Source organism: Apium graveolens, chromosome 10, assembly GCF_009905375.1.
Source record: "Apium graveolens cultivar Ventura chromosome 10, ASM990537v1, whole genome shotgun sequence".
Classification (NCBI taxonomy): Eukaryota; Viridiplantae; Streptophyta; class Magnoliopsida; order Apiales; family Apiaceae; genus Apium; species Apium graveolens.
The window spans coordinates 11,365,256-11,371,096 of NC_133656.1; the positions used below are offsets into that span (position 1 = coordinate 11,365,256).

The window sequence follows — 5,841 nt, forward strand, 5'->3', positions numbered from 1 at the left end:
GGATCTTCAAAGCTAGGTGGTTGATGCACATAAACCTTTTCTTCCAACTCACCATTAAGGAATGCACTCTTTACATCCATTTGATACACTTTAAAATTTGAGTGTGCAACAAATGCAAGAAAGATCCTTATTGCTTCAAGTCTTGCAACTGGAGCAATTCACTCATTGAATAAGTAAACAATCGAAAAAAAATTTCATCATAATCAATTCCTTCTTCCTGTGAGTAGCCTTTTGCAACCAACCTTGCTTTGTTTCTTACTACAATTCAATTTTCATCCATTTTTTTCCTATACACCCACTTTGTTCTAATTACACTTCTGTTCTTTGGTGCTGGAACCAACTTCCGAACTATGTTTCTTTCAAATTGATTTAGCTCTTCTTGCATAAAAAAATATCCAGTCAGGATCAAATAGAGCTTCCTCAGTTTTCTTAGGCTCAAGTTGAGAAAGAAAGAATGCATATAGACATTCATTAGCAGTTGCACTCACTATGCCATAAGTGGGCTATTGTAATGCCTAAATGGTGTTATAATAGGCCCCAAAAGCGTTATAAAAGGGCTATTGTAAAACCAGGGGGCGTTATGCATACGAGCATTACAATAGACACCCTAATTTAACACTTCACTGATCTATTATAACAGAGAGGAAAATGTTACAATAGGCACCTACTGTAACACTAACAGGCCCAAATGTAACGCAAAATGAGTGATACATTAGCTTGATCAAGATTGCATAAATGGGACCACTGGTGCCACGTGGTCTCATGTGGACCCCACCTGTGGATCCCACATTGCCTATTGTAACAGTAGATTTTATCTATTGTAACACCAATTTTTATTTAGGCAACACTGGAATATGTGTATTATAATAGTCTTTTCATCTATTGAAACACTAGGAACATATGTAATGTAACATTATATGTAAACAAATATTACACCAGAACAAGCAAATGTAACAGTTATTATAAACATTTTTGAAATATAGGGTTTGTTTTGAGAACAATCCATAATCAACAAAAACATCAAAGTAGCATACATAAGTGTCTCAGCTCTACAAACAAAACAACTACATAACAGTAAATTCTCCAAACCATCCCCAAATGTCAACGACGACCAAAGTACTATAACATAACATCCAAGCTATCCTTGGATAGAAAAAACCTACTCTTCGACTATTCTTGGATATAAAATTTTACAAAATAACCAGGCACAGAATCACTTTTTGCCCTTCCACACTTTCCTGATCTGGATAGAAAATAACCAGGTAGAGAGATACTTGTTCTCCCTCATTCACCATTCCTTGCTCCTATACACAAGTCACACCAAATTTTATAAGAATCAATAGAAGGTGATTTGGCATTAAAATTGCATAGTTGGAAATTAGTTTAGGATATAACATGAGGAATCAGCCACTTTTAAATTTAAAAAACTAGAGGCTCCATTGACGGGCTTATGTTTAACTACATGAGAATCAACCTTAGTTGATGTAGTGAATTGATGTTACTGCACTCATAGATTTAAAAACTAATAATACATAATTACATAATAAGGTAAAAGGGTTCTTTTTCTGATGATTTTAATACATAACGATCTGCTAAGAATCTAGTTCAAGTTCATGAGTTCATCTTATGTTCTTATCTCTCAGCAATATTTATTACTACAATGTTCACCTTAGAATTTTTGAGAAAACAACTATATTCCGTAGCTTCAGCGATTATAAATTAACAACAAAAAAATGTCAACTAATGATAAATTAAAAAAAAATGAACTAGTAATTTCTACTCTAATGTCTAGTAACCTACCCATTAAAGGAGGTCTCTGATGTAGTCTGAGAGAACAATGCTGGAACCATGCATCTATAGTCTGCTAAATAGTTAAAACCACAACAAAACCCTTAATCTTATTGATCATAAAGATCATAAAAGGAGGACACTGAAGAGAGTAAATTTTATTTTTATTTTATCATATGTAAGAAAAGATTTACCTGCATTCAAGTTAGTCTGGTCATTATCAACTTCAAGAGAAATGGCAGTAAGTCTGGCCAATCTTCTGGCCAGTCATATTGTGGAATTGACGCGACAGCCATGCTAATGGTTGTGCATATCTTTTATGATTATCATCCAGTGACAGTAACATAAGACTTTTTACAATTTCATGTACAATGATTTAACCTTAAGGAATGAATATATATTTTATAGAGATGAAAGTTCAGCAGCCGAAAGTTCAAGATAAACAAATATCGAGAATTAAAATTAAACAAAATTATAAATAATTAGGGAGTAATCAAGATAATATTACCTTCTCTTGAATAGAAACCACGGGATGTTTGAAATTTTCTTCATCCTCCTGCCAATGTTTCTTAATGAATTGCTTTTGAAGAACAATAGCTAGGTAAAACATGTTAATTCTAACAAAGTAGGCGAATGAAATAAAACAAAAACATGAGCCCTACACTGTCATTGACGATATCTTCCATGGCCTTAAGGCAGCTTTTTAATTTTCATGAGAAAAAACTATTGAATCCATTTTTCCCATCAATACAAAAAGACCTCACAAATTTTCATGAGAAAGGGTAATTAATTAGCTGAAAATATATTTACAGTATGAAAACTGCAGATTATATTCCTCCCATCAATACAAAAAAATCTGACCGTAAGGCAGCTTTTTAATTCTTTATGAACCAATTCCTTGAACAATGCTATAGCTAATCCCCTGAAATTATGAGGAAAAAACTATTATTACTATAATAAACATGAACATAAAAAGACTATTTGGAGATCACACCTATCACCTATTACTCTGTGGATTCTGCGGAGTTAATTTTTTTTTAAATCGATGTCATCTGGGTCAAATCCCGTAAACAACATCTTTTCTTTCCTACTCATGGGTCCAAATACAACCTCTATCTACGTGATATGAGATTTTCATACGAGCTTTGAGAATGGTTTCTAGGATTTCTGGGGTTAGCTAGAGATATATGATACCTAAAACAATTAATTCATTTATTAATCAAACTAGTTATAAGATGAGAATGGGTTGATTAATCAGCTGAAAGTAGCAACTGCAAGCTCTCGAAATAGGGCCTGATATGAAGTCTTGAATTTGGTCAATACTCCGCATATAGTGATGGTGAAATAACCCATGGTCATTGAAATGACAAAAATCTGTAGATGGTTTGGTTTGTTACTTCCCACATACTTGTTCAGCATTAAAATATAATGTGACATTATGATCAAGCCCCCTATCATTTTCTCTGTAACATCATTCTCCCTAACGCCTTTTTCGTTATTATCTACATGATTTGGTTGCTGAAAACATACATATTTATTAACCAATAGTTATCATATCTTGAAAGCAAAGCAAATTAGATCAAATTTGCTCTATAGCTCATATATAAGTACGTGTTAGGAACGCAAGCCCTGAGCAGATCCACTATGACTGAGTTCATGAATATTTTGTGTTTTTTAAATAAAAAAATTAAGTTCTGCTTTGGACTATTCTGAATAGTTAATAGATTCTTTGAAAGAAATCGCTTATCTTTCAATCGTACCTTATCATATTAATGTTCAGCTCTTGCGTTAATCTCAGCACCTAAACTTGGAGCTTCGTTTTGGTTTGATCATGACTGCCTTTTTCTTGAACACCCAAATACAAAACATTGAGAATTTGCAACTGGGAAATAACCTTTTGGCTTCAAGTTTCAGCTTGTTGGCATTGGCTCTGAGTTTAAGCATCCATCCTTTTTCCTGCTGCATTGTCCGCACCGAAACCACTTAACCCTCACAAGTGAAACAAAAAGGACCATTAAGTTATGAAATTATATGTTTAGTTAAGAATACAGAAATGTAGGTAAAATCATTTGAAAAGTAACCTGAGGTCTACACCCTAGAATATCAATTTTACTACTATAAATGTGTAATCTACCTTTTCTACCTTTTATACTTTTAAAAACTATAATAGACTAATAGGTTCCTGGTTAATAATTATTATAATATAAGGCGAAGCTCATCTTAAGCTTTGTTTCATCAATTTTTTTTAATATAGCATCACGACAAGATCTGATTTTGGGGGTACCTATAGAAAAAGTAATATATTATTTAACATGCAATAAATTACGTCTGAGGAATTGGTTGAGATTCAAGAACTAGTGAATAAGCATTGCAACAAGCATATATATGTGATATACTGTGGAGTCAAAATATAATTATTTCAGATTCAAAAACAAATTGTAACAGGAGTGAACCTAAGCTCAAAAAAGGCTTATCTGTTTCATTGGGGTTCATAATAATTCATCAGTCCTATAGTGAACTAAACAGTAATGCAACTAAATGAAACAAAATAGTGCATCTTTATTATTTTAAAGAGTCAAAACTCGTATCTTTTCTCTTTACTCACACTTGTATGAATCTTACAAGTATATATTTATCTGCAAATATGTCACTCTCTGTCCTTCATTCACTTCCTTCAGTTTGATCCCTAGATTTTTCCAGTACATTACCAACATTTGCTAAAGATGCCTGAAAGTAGCTATGGGCTGTAAATTTACTTAATCTGAAAGTTATTCCTTATTGAATGATTTGGTTACTTCACATGTTATAGGTTCTAAAATAAAGTTGCTTCAGTTCTTTTTATATGCAAACAGATATGTTAATTATCTGAAGAATCGGTTGATTCAGTTTTTGATAAAAGCATCACTAAAAGGGGAACACTGACTAATGTGCTATATACGATTTAAACATAAAAAACCTCTTATGAATTCCAATACAGAGGTTATAAGGTTTCAGAGTATACCAATACAATCAGAGAAGAATTATATGTTTACGAAAAACATTTATTTTCCAAGGAAAAATAACATTTTGCCCAACAAGTTCCAGTTTGCTCTGTCTTTGAGCACTTCAAGATCCATCTCCAAAGGATCAGTAGCTTGTATTTCATAGTGAACACCATCCATCTCCCTTCTAAACCTTTCTTTGGATGTAGCATACAACATCTTGGAACGAATGCGAGAGGTGGCCGGAGACCTGCTCAAACATGGCACACTTTAAAATGTCAAACTTAAAGGAACAAAAGCACTGAAATTCCAGAGTAAAACAATGAACCTTGCACTACAGCAACAGTATAAGAAAATTGTATTTCCAGAAAAATGTTTTATACTCAAGGATTACATTAGAAATTGTACAATAGAAACATTCCTAGTAATGCTAAAATCCCCAGTGGACTAAAGTAAACAAAAACAAGTATTAATCCCTAAACCTTGCAAACAGGGATAATATTCTAAATATCCCCAAATTGAAATTATAGACATCTTCAGATTAGCGAACAGTACTTCAGATTAAACATAAATTCAATTGAATCCCAAATTGTAAGAAAAAATCCCTACTTAGTACCGAACTCAAATACCCAACTAAATTAAACACCCAGGTCACTAAAATGTAAAGAAATACTAATCGAACCGGTGATAGAAGAGAAGAAGATGCTAAAGTTAAAACCCCTAGCCATTACCTGCAAAATCAAACAAAAGATTAGAACTGAGGAACCCTAATCGGGGAGAATGAGAGTTCGAGAGAGGTATTGTCGAGATTATTAAATTATTATTTGTATTTAATAATGAACTAATAAAGTTACTTTTATGTTTATGTACCTAAAATTTTATAATTTATATTATGTTAAATATTAGATTCTTGCTTAATTATTAATCCAATATATATTTTTAGTACTAGTTTTATGATAATGTTTTCACTTTATTATTTTTAAAAATTATAAATTAAGTAATGTAACACCATGTGTTGGTGTTACATGTTGTGCAACACCGGTATTTCTATACATCACTAACTTTATAGCTA

The 5,841-nt window shown here is 32.4% G+C and overlaps 1 long non-coding RNA gene across 6 annotated transcripts; it reads right to left on the reverse strand.

Moving 5' to 3' along the window:
- Positions 1–970: 970 nt before the first annotated feature.
- On the reverse strand, positions 971–5,578 carry LOC141693136 (uncharacterized). 6 transcript variants are annotated; one of them, XR_012563025.1, is made up of 8 exons: positions 5,452–5,578; positions 4,790–5,019; positions 3,549–3,770; positions 2,451–2,710; positions 2,297–2,344; positions 1,983–2,102; positions 1,801–1,861; positions 971–1,304 (listed from the first exon to the last, which is right to left on the reverse strand). It is a non-coding gene; the product is annotated as an uncharacterized LOC141693136 (long non-coding RNA). The 6 variants fall into 6 exon arrangements; XR_012563026.1 differs by having other exon boundaries at positions 1,983–2,547; positions 2,650–2,710; XR_012563024.1 differs by having other exon boundaries at positions 1,983–2,344.
- Between the last annotated feature and the right edge of the window lie 263 nt (positions 5,579–5,841).